The sequence below is a fragment of the Chaetodon auriga genome, chromosome 4 (genome assembly GCF_051107435.1).
Source record: "Chaetodon auriga isolate fChaAug3 chromosome 4, fChaAug3.hap1, whole genome shotgun sequence".
NCBI classification, from domain to species: Eukaryota; Metazoa; Chordata; class Actinopteri; order Chaetodontiformes; family Chaetodontidae; genus Chaetodon; species Chaetodon auriga.
The window spans coordinates 6,012,607-6,024,351 of NC_135077.1; the positions used below are offsets into that span (position 1 = coordinate 6,012,607).

At 40.1% G+C, this 11,745-nt stretch overlaps 1 long non-coding RNA gene across 1 annotated transcript; it reads left to right on the forward strand.

The window, feature by feature from the left end:
• Positions 1-4,564: 4,564 nt before the first annotated feature.
• On the forward strand, positions 4,565-11,053 carry LOC143318923 (uncharacterized). Its single transcript, XR_013077046.1, has 4 exons — positions 4,565-4,726; positions 7,599-7,693; positions 10,286-10,336; positions 10,565-11,053. It is a non-coding gene; the product is annotated as an uncharacterized LOC143318923 (long non-coding RNA).
• The last annotated feature ends 692 nt before the right edge of the window (positions 11,054-11,745 follow it).

An 11,745-nucleotide genomic window follows, 5' to 3' on the forward strand; every position in this document is an offset into this window, starting at 1 on the left:
AACCATATGCAGCAGGTGTTATGATGCCAAAACAGCCTTGTGTTAGTGCTAATGTTAGAAAGCTCCAGACGGAGATGGAACCACATTTCAAGGTAAAACAACATATTTGATAACCTGTGAGCTACAGGTTATACAACAGCTAACATTAGCATTCAATTCAATTCAATGATAAATTCTGCAATATCAGTGCACATCTTGGACACATTTATTTCAGTTTGGAAGTAAAAATTACTGCATGTAATCAAGCTTGCAATGTAGCATATTGTAATGTTATAAAGCAGGCTCATCTTGCCAGCCTCCTCGTAGACTATGACCCGCAACATACAATATACAATTCTTTTCAATTTACATTGGAGTTTTCTGCTCTTGTACCAGTAAAATACACACTGATGCATACATGTGGGTACAAAGGAACAAGATGTGAAAGAATGAAGTCTGTTAGCATTTCTTAAATAATGGGTACCTAGTCTAATTATGCTGTATGTGGTTGGTTATAATTAAGATTCTGAGTTAATGCTTTTGATTCTAAAGTGCTACCAAAGTTTTGAGCCTGAATTTCAAAAGAACTGAGAGTGTTGCAGATATGTGGTGCTTAAATAACAAATACTGCTTCACCTTGGGAGGTCTGGGTGGGTGAACGTAGCAGCAGATCAGGCTGGCCCTGAACCATTAAGCGTTTTATAAATCAGCAGTATTTTGAGAGCAGTTCTTTGGCTCACATGAGGCTGCTGCAAATATCTGAGAACTGGTGTTCGAAGACAAATCAGCATGTTTTTCCAGTCTAATCCAGTTTTGTTTTGTTTTTTTTTTTCATTTCTTTTTTCATCTCCTCAGCCAAAGGTGAACTTGACCCAGATAACCCAATGCAGCACATATCTCATGCCTGCAGGTAGTCAGTGCAGATACTTTACTTGGCAGTCCCACTGTTTCAGGAACAAGAGATAATTAAACGAAATGAGATGTAAATGTTCTTAATCAATGATTAATGGTTGCATGTTCGCTGCTTGACGCTCCAGGCGAGACTCTATCTAAGGCTCCTGTGGGAGGTTCATGCAGGGAGGAAGACACTCATTTTTCAAATCCATACAGTAATTTATTCAAACTGTACATCTTATCATCAAAGACAACGTTGACATATCGGCTTTTTCAATACAGGAAAGTGTTTTGGAGATTTTAATATTTCTGTCTTGCTTTCATAAAAGGAATTCATGCATGCTGCATTTCAGAGTAATTTCAGTTAAGTATGATTTTTGCATTTATCACAGTAGATTACTGTAATGGTTGGGTTGAAGATGTGCTATTTCATAAAGGAATCAATACAATATTGAGGGAAATAATCTTATCTTTGTGCCACCTGGCTTGACTAATAGGAATAGGTGAAGCAGGTAAATAACACCATGCGAGTCCGAAAATAGAGTCATTCTCTCATGACCGTCTCCATCATGCACAGCGCGGTCGACAGGACACTGATTTGTCACCATGGCGACACATTTTTCCAAGTGCCATCAATTCCGTGGAGCGCTGGTAACATGGGCTCATCACATCCCATGAACTGATGCACGAACACACCTCTACAAACTCTGTTTTACTCTTCGAAAACACACAGACACTATTAATAGGTTAACTTTGAGGCAGGCTCCATTACTCGGAAGCTAAAAATATCAGGGAGGAAAATCACACTCACATTACACTATTTGCCTTTTCCTAACCCTATACCTAACCTAACCTCACCCAAGGGACTGTCTGTCTCTGTCAGCAGGTCATTATTAATCATTATTAACAAGCTAAAGTAGATATAAACTGACACAGGTGTATAGCTTGGTAAGAAATCAATATCTGAGGATTCACAAGCCTTTTAATAAGTGAACTTTCATTAAAACTGCATTAAAAATGACAGTGTTGAAAGTGAAAGAGGTCGTTTGTAGTGACAAACCCACAGACAATTATCACACGACTCTGAAGTTCCTCTCAGCTCTATGAAGCCTTTTAACGTCGCTCTTTCAGCTTATTCTTTTTACTTTATGTTACTGTTTGGTTCAGTCTCACAGTTTTGTCTCCGGTCACAGTGGACAGCTATTTTAGCAAAGAAAAGCTCTACTAAACCCACTGTACATTACAATTATTACATTATTACGAACTAGATAGAGTTAGCGACTAGCTGATGAACATACTGGATAGACATTTCTCTCTTCCACTGCCCAAAGTGCTCAAAATAATAAATTAAAGCAGCTTTAAAGTCCCTTTAAGGAGGTGAAATAACTTCATAATTGACAAGTAATTACACCAACCAATTTGAGTTTGGAGTTTGCTCAGACGTCATTGTGATAGACCCCATACTCTGAGGAAGATTGTGAGCTGAAGAAAATCTTGGAAATATAAGATAAGATAGACTCTATTAATCCCACAATGGGGGAAATTCACATGTTATAGCAGCAACAAGACAGAGTGCAAGAAGTCAGAGGACAAAAAGAATATATAAAAATATATATATTGCACAACTGTCATATACTATACTATAAATAGGCAACTTGACTAACTTTCTGATTTCCCACAGGGTCCCACAAGAAAGACTAAATAAATCACCTGTATGGGTGTATGGTGCTTTTAATTTAAGTGCATTTGGGGCTTGTTTACCTGTACTGGGCTCCAAAAGTCTACAGCCTTGCTAGTGGTTCTTTGAGACAGTACTTTGGCACAGGAGCGCATGGAGCTAAATGCTAACATCAGCTCAGCTGATGCTGGACAAATTACAATTTTTACCTGATGAAGTCAGAAGCTATTTAGAATAGATGTTCAGAGGGACATGACTGTTTGGATCAAATTTCATGGCAATCCATGAAGTAGTTACTCAGATATTTCACACAAAACCACAAAGGTCAACCTCCTGGTGGCACTAGAGAAAAAGTCAGTGTGATGCATCTTCTATGGACGATGAATCTCTGTAAAAAATATCATGGCAGTCCATCCAACAGTTGTTGAGATATTTCAGTCTGGATCAAAGTGCTCAAATGGCAGACAGACAGACGAACGTTACTGCCGCAAAATGCAGGATGAAATCCAGCGTACGGAGCAGCGGGTCTGTTGTAGCATACATGCATACATGGTCCATAAGATGAGCATTTTGAACCCAGGAGCTAACTGCTCAAAATTCTCACAAATTTGTCCCAATAAATACTTTGATTATTTCTGTCAAACAATTCCAGACCGTGGCTAAGCCCACCAGCACATGCAGGTCAACAGAAATAACAGCTCTGTGACACTTAAACCTCCTGATTCTTAGGCATTCGTGAGTCCCTGCAGCTCAAAGCTTGAGAAGAGGCCTGAAGAATTTTCCAATTAAGTGGCATGAGCTCATCTCAAAGCTGCGAATGAGATGCACAGCCACATCGCTGCAACTTGACATTCCTGACAGCCACTTCCACTGAACTTCCATCTGTCTGCGCTCCATGCACCAGAGGTTTCATGACAGAGCAGTGACAGCAGAGTCACAGATGCCATTTTGTGGAATGTCATCGCTGGCTTAAGAATATCCTTGTCCTGCTTTCTACAAGAAATATAACTTGAGCCTAATGAGACAGAGAATAGTGGGCTGAGGATTTTATTTGTGTGTGTGTGTGTGTGTGTGTGTGTGTGTGTGTGTGTGTGTGTGTGTGTTACAGTCATTCTCTACCTTGGAGCCATCCTCATTATGTTGCCAGGTTGCTGTTGTTCCACTTAACGATGGTCATCGAGTACCAGTAATCTGAGCAGGATACAGCTTTTCACGTGGCATAGAAGGATCCTCAATTATTCACAGATTTACTTTACTATTCACAGAATACTTTCTCAGAGAGCGTATGAACAGCACATGAGCAACTCATAGTGTCCATTGGATGAATCTTAATGACTTCAGTGATGCCTGACTTCAGGTTTTCATTTATTCTGTGAAAATATCTCAATACCTTTGTAATACCAAAATTTATACGGACATATAAATTTAGGATTGCTATATCTGCAACTGTCATGTCATCAGTCAACTGAGTTGCATGATTGCAGGGTTGGTCATGTGTGGATTAAGGATACTGTCCACTGAGATTACAACAGAGTATCTATTAAATTGAATCACAATGAATGACAGACTGTGGCTGACGTGAGACATCCACATTTTCTTATTAATGAGGCATTTCCATATTGTTAAGCACCAAGTCAGATGTATTGGATCTCAGTGATGATTAGACTTGGATGTTGACATGAACGCTAAATAAGGAGCAGGTGTACAGACAGATGATCAGGTGACTGGGGAGCAGCAGAGAAACCTGGGGGCAACTGCTACGTGGTGGCAGAGCAAGGTCTGGCATAACAGGACATGTTAAAACAGGAAGACATGGTAAATGGCAGAAAAAGATGTAAGGCTGCACTGCCACCGGAGATGACGCAGTAAATATCTGAATCATGCACAATAAGTGCACACACATCACAACGTAGCTTAGGTGTGCAGCAGTGCTGTGCCTCGATAATGCACCATGTCATCTTTTCTAATCTGGGACTGACTAATCCGCCTGCGTTCCTGATCCAGCCAGGCAGGTCGAGAGAGGGAGAGACAGACAGGTCTCCTCGGCTCTGGATGGTTCACGTTGACCCTGCTGGCTGCAGGGTGGTGGGCTCAAGGGACCATGTGCACCACCATCATGCTTCTCTCCACTCTGGCTCTGGTACTGCGGCAGCATTTCATCAGCCGAGTCAAGACGTAAGTTGCTGTTGTTGCTTGTGTAAACCTTTATCTAAGTATAGAAGGGTTTTGCTGGTTATTCACGCTGCTGGTTCTACGATAATATACATTAATTCAGTTTGATGCAGTTAAAATACATTTTAACTGCATTAACTGTTAAAATACATTTTAACTGCAGTATAAATACTGCCTTCACTTAATTGTGACTACATGTATGATTGTTACTGAAGTTGTAAGTTGTATATTAGCAGCCCAAGTCCAAATTTCCCGAACAGAACCACAGGAACCCAAGAAAATCCTGTCAAGTTACCAACTGCTCAAATATTTTATATAAATAATATCCCCCTATATTATGCTCTCTTGTTTTCTAATTGTGGAGGTGAATGTGAAGTTTATTTCATTTATTTAATTTTTTGCACCAAAACTCAAATTTAGTCTGAAATATTGTCAAATTTTAGACGTGTCTAATGTATGTCTATCATAGAAAGTAAACCCCTCATCATATCTTTTTTTATTGTTGGTATTTTATTATTTGGCCATTTTCGCCTTTAATTGGACAGTAACGAAGTGAAGAAATATACAAGAAACAGCACCTCCTGCCTGGTCTAGATTTTGCCGCTCGGTAACTGGACGTTCAGGTCGAAACAGGTTTATGTTGAAGTTTTTATCTTTGAATACACTGAAAGAGTTTCACTTGTTTCACGTTTGCCAGATGTGCCGGGGTCGTCATAATGTTTGAGAATAAATTGCTTTACATGTCATCATCCTCAGATTGTCAGGTATTGATCTCGCCACACAATTATGTGTAATGAGGTGCGGCGCCTCAGCTGGAGATCCATGGCTAATGCCAGACCATGACAAAGTAGAGACCACTACATGAGTCATTTTCCAAGAGTCCTTTTTGCCTTCAGACGCTGAACCCTCCAGCAGGGTTTGTCCTTGGATCTTTAGCTCATTACTCGTTCAGCATCTACGGATGGATAAAGCAATTATCTGGTGTGAATAACATCATGGTGTGGGGCTTGAATTGATTCCAAGGTGACTGTGTGCTGGGAAACGAGCGCTGATTACTGTGAAATGTTTTTGTCTTTCTCGATTAGTCAGCCTCATTGTGACTGTTGTGTCACTGGGGGGAATCTCCGACAACTGGATGCTATTCTGAGCCGACTAGAAACTGGTTACTGATTGCAAATGCCAAGATTATTATGCTGAAAGCTGCAGTAACACTGACAGACTCAAAAAGCTGATGCTGGGTTAAGATGCCCTTTGTGAAGGTTGCTTTACATAAATGCCAGAACAAACAGTTCATAATGATATGATTGGTTTTTAACGTTGCAAACATATGTTTTAAATGTGACATTTCAGAGGGAATTTAATACAATGCTGTGATGTTTGATAAAGCTTTGGGATTCAACGTACTCACTATTTTTCTTAGGAACGCTGTTTTCTCACGAAATGCCACAGATCCTTTTTTTATTTTTTTTTTTTTAACATTCAACTACATAAACAGATAACAAATAACTATACTGTATTCAGTTGCTGAGAGGCTGAATCATCAATGCTGCATAAAGAACTGGAAAGCAAAGACTGATGAGAAGAAAATGGAAAAGGCCTTACATATACAACTGCTTTAGGCCAGTAATGAATCAGCATTTACATAAAACTCTTCTTCACCAGCTAAACTTACACTGAGGAAACATACTGCCACCCAGACAAACTGTGTCTGTAAAAGGTTTACTGGCAGTTTACATTTTCATCTATCTATCTATCTATGCTAGCATTGGTTAATCAGCACTAAATACAAAGTACAGCTGAAGCTGTGTCATTAGTTCTGCAGGTATTTGTTCATAATCCAAAGTAAAATCCAATTAAAGTTTTTCTCTGTTGGGGATCGCCAAAGTCTTAGGATGCATCCTCTTGGAACCGTGAATTTCATGGTGATTTTTCCAGTAGTTGTTGAGATATTTCAGTCTGGACCAGTGGTGGACCAGCAAGCCACCCTCCAGTCAGTGCTCCCCCTTGATGGACAAACTATGTACAATATGTTCTATGTATGTACTGGAAACACTGTTTCTGAGCTACCTTAAACAAATCTTTGGCATTTCTAAGATGCAGTTTCTTTTCACGTGTGGGCTGATATATACATCTATATCAAATGAAAAAGGTCAGGCTCTCATATCCATGAAACAATAATGTGACATTGAGTAAAAATAAAGTCAACATCAATTAGAGTATTTCAAGAAAGTTTCATATTTCTGCAAGTTGTTCGTTACAGTGTAATAGATTTAAACCAGTGGCTGCTTTGAAACACAAGTGATGAAAATGTGCTTTGGAAAATGTTCAGCAGCACACGCAAAATGAACTTTTTACACAGTTTTTTTCTTCTTCTTCTTTTGATAGGATTAAAAGACATCACCAGGGAATGCAGTTTGTTTTGTGTGGGCTCACTGGGTGATTGTGCCAGCTAGCTGCACCACTTTACAAACTGCAGTAATAACATGACTGTTGGTCCAGAAAGTGATAGCGCAGAGTAAACCGTCTCAAAACAGGATTACCTTCACTGTGCATTTCTATTCAAATCATTCGGAGGTTTTGTTGAAGAGAACAAACTAAAAATGAGTCAGACACATAATACACGCTGACCAGCACCTCTCTGTTCGTCTGAAACTGTGTGACACATAACCCCAATCTCCACGGCCGGCAGCAGATTACTTCCTCTGACCTGCAGTGTTATTAGTTATCACATTATTATCACTTCATTCATCACCTTCACAATTCCTTCTTATCATTTCCTCCTTCAGCTAATTCATTATAGTCTTAGCCTGTGATTATAACACAGAGTTCTGTTCATTCTGCCCTTTCCCTCACCTTCATGTCTTCGTCCTCTCAGTTTTCCAAAGGACTCGGAGGTGGAGGTGCCCTTTGTGCAGAGCAGCAAAGACTCTGAGAACTGAGGCTCAGTGTGTTACCAGACATCCACCTCAGGTAAACTCTGACAAATGTTTTCTTGTGTCACCAATCTCTGCATGGCCAGGTCACATTTGCTGTTTTCTGCTGGGATGCCAGAGTCGACCCACAGCTTTTTTTTTTTTTTTTTTTTTTTTCCAGACTAACAGTCAGAGGGTAATCCATTCTTTTGAAGTCTTCCTTTTCACTGCTGAATACTTTTAATTGTACAGTTTTACCTTTTGTTGATTGACATGACCTGTGACCCATCAACCACCTATTTTTCATTCTAAAAGGTTTGGTCTCGCTCCAGTCTGGTGAATAACTAGAGCCACTCAGAGCCTTAATCACTGCTCAGAATTACTGCTTATGAATTATCTACATGAACCTGATACTTTTGAAAGCAGAGTCTTTAATAAACTGTCTTGGGAGCAGATGTGCAAGAATCTAAATATCCCAAGCCATTTGTTTGATGATAAAGCTAAATGCAGCACTCGTGTTAGTAATGAAAAATTGGACAGAAAGCCTTTTCTCATTTTTGTTTCCCCCTCATTTCATTCTGTACCACAATAAAAGTCCTAGTCTGTACACTTGATGCAATAATATTGGGTGGATAAAATGTCTCTACACAAACTTTCCAGTTTATTAGGTATACCTGAATTTAATGCAAACCATCAGAAATAAATCCACTAATTGAGTTTTTTCTTGGTTCATGAAATTAAACAGGTTAGCTTCTCTTGCACAGGATTTCTGTTGGGTGCCTGTTTTATAACTAACTAAATTCATTCATTCATTCAAGGACAGCGCTGCAGTAGTTAAAAATCCACCACAATGATCAAGACATGAGGTGATTCCTTTGTATTTTTGGTTATTTTGCACAATGTGGCAGCAAATTGGACAGCATTTAAAAGTGTTTCTGTTATTTTGTCCAACAATTTTCCATGAATCAGTATCACTGCAGTGAAAGATAATCTACACTGTGAAGATGAGTATTTCATCATCTTTCACTGGACTGATCACGGGACATTAGCGTGGCCACACCATCTGCACTGCAACCTATATCTGACTAGCAGAATGTTTACGATCCCGCACACCACTGCCCCAAACAGTTCGCCTCTGCGTTGAAGAGGATCAGTTTCTAGAATCAAGTTACATTGTAGGAAACGGTGTTGGACACTTGAGGGGGCGGACGTGGTCAGCGCAGTGACCCAGTGCAGTGGCTTGGTGTGCAGACAGGGACATCATGGCTAGGAGGGGAGACAGCTGGGCAACTGACGCATGTTTGCCAGAGAACTGGAGGGATGTGCGAGAGTGGAGCATAGAGAAGAGACAAAACCACAGAGTAAGACCGTCTCTGACCTCTGAACCAATTCTGTCCTGCTTGTTCTCTCTCTGTCTTTAGTCACAGTGGCCTGAACAGTTTACGGTCTCGTTTTCTAGGAATAGTCTTTCTTAGAGCCGTGAACTGACTGAACTCAGAGGTACTGTGTGTTCTTTCTCCGAGTGCGGTCAATACTAAACCATTTAGACTGCTTGTTATGTACAGCACCTCTAATTGTCCAGCAGATCAATCACTGTTGGTGCTCTTTTACTTTAAACTGTGCTGCTCTTCATTGTTTATATGTTTAACAAAAATGAAAATAACTTCCTGTTGAGTTTCATTGATTTTGAACACATTTAGCCACAGGGATCAATAAAGTTTTCTCTTGAGAAGCACCTAATACATTTAGTGCTTATATTGAATTGAATGACTGATCAGGTGTAGTGTGTGCTACTTCAAGTAATGACTACATATGTTTGTCTGTTGTTTGTATGAACACAATAATTCACCATCAGTAGATTGAAAGGCTCTGACACCAGTACTAATTAAAGTATTAATTAGCTTCCTTAATGAACTAATTAACATTACATAATCATTGTGAAGAACCATTATGCTTCTCTGTGCTCAAAGTACACATAACCATTGAAAACAAGGACAAATCTGCCTGTCGGCACACACCCGTCTCCAGCTGTGTGTGAATTTTTAATTTGTCTGGAAAATAAATATCCGAAATAACATAATAATTATCCAAGTGCCTGACAGGTGGCAATCATGATATTCATAGGATGACATGACCACCATGTGTGTTTCCAAATAAACACAAAGCCAGTATTGGTATTACTGCCCTTTGGAAGATTCAGCATCCTGCTCAGTGACCAGGGGCGAATCTAGGACTTTTCTAAATCAGGGGCCAAAAGGGGGGGGCATACTTTGTCATTTGAATATTAGACAGTTAATTTCCTGCATTCTGACTGTTTATGCATGTAAATAATGCATTCAAACATCTGTCCAAAGACATAAGAAGATGGGTCTAAGTCTGCCGCGTTAACGCTTTTACAGCGATGATCATCCTCGGCCACCAAAACCTGTCTGTTAGAAGTGCAGTAGACTCGAGCACTTCCTGGAGCTTGCTTAATAATTTAACAACCAAAATATGAAACCACTCTGTTTGCTCAGAACTGGGTCTGCTGTGATCAAAAGGTGCACAGATCCAATTCCACTTTGCAACATCTCCCTCTGACTGATGAAATACTTCATTTGTCTCTTTCCTTTTACCCCCCTCCCTCCACCTCTCTCATACCTCCACACAGTTGTGGGTTTTAGATGTGGAGGGTGTCCTCAGGTCCATGACAAGACAGCTGGTGAGCTCATCTCTGCCCTCCTCATTTAAAAAACAATATTGACTAATATAACTGAATAGATGAGACGATTATCTACAAGCTGGATGTGATGAATTAAAATCTGCTGCAATATTGTGCAATAATATGTGGTTTATTTGTGGTTTATACAGTTGATGTTTTTCAATGTGCTTATAGCTTATTGTGGGCAGTGAAGTGTCAAACTAACTTACCTTCTTCTAATGTTCCCAGAATGCTTCTCTGGAGAAATACCCTCGTTGTGAAAGTGGAAATGGCCCAGAGTGTCATCCTCCATCGTCTCTAATCCACAGCAGGTCTCTCTCCAGTCGAACAGCTGATCCATTGAGGTGTCTTTAGCTATTCTGAAACTCTCTGAAGGCAGAACTCACAACAAATCACATGATTTTCCCAAACAGGAGGGCTTTAAGCATTTCCTATGTATTGTTTTGAATGCTTACTGGCAATATATAGGGATGTCACAGAAGATTAGGCGCCCACAGATGGATTTCTTTGTGAACTTGACTGCTTCTATCGCTCATGTGATGATTGCTTCTCTTAAGCTGTTGTTTGACATTCAGGAGCGGAAAATAATTTCACACCTGAGCGTATCATGACTCAACTGTTCCACAAGCAATGAAAAGCCCAGGTTCTCTGGAATGACTGCTAACTTTTTGTCATTACTCTGCTGCCAGACCAGAAATAAACAAGAGTTTTCTGTTATGTACACGGCCTGTTGAGACTTTATTTGAAAGGAAATCTACGGTCACAAAAACACACCACCAGGGTTGTTCTTTTGTATCATTTGACATTTTACCATCTGCATGTGGATCCTCAAGCATGTCGAATGCAGAACAAATCATATACAATAACAATTTAGCCCTACAAATGTACAGGATCTCTCTTAATGCTGTTTTTCCTCTTTGTGTTAGCTGGACCATTTCCTTTGCTGACAAATAAGATCTTATTTCCTGCCTGATTACATAAATGATTGAATCCTTGTTGGTATTAAGGTTGTTTTCCTGTTTGTTGTCCCAGGGACACCAGTGTGCATTCAATTTACGTTCCGCTGGGACCAACAGGCCACAGAGTTATTTTTGAAATGGGACTAAAACCACCTCTCTGACAGGAATATGGCAGCGTGTTATGCATCTACTTTATTCAGAACTCTATTATTGTAAATGTCTGCCTTTGTGACAACAGTGTATCAAATCCCTCGAGCTATAATACAATACTGGCAAAAGCCGGGGCAACTAATGTGCCTAATATGCCCCTAGGAATATTGCCTCTGCCAGGCGTGCACTCTAAATTCACCTGTGTAATCAAGGAAGTATGGGACACGAATATGTACCGATAGTGGTGGGGGCATTTCCATATCTCGCTGTTGCCTCCTGCCCTGATGAGCCCGCCTGACT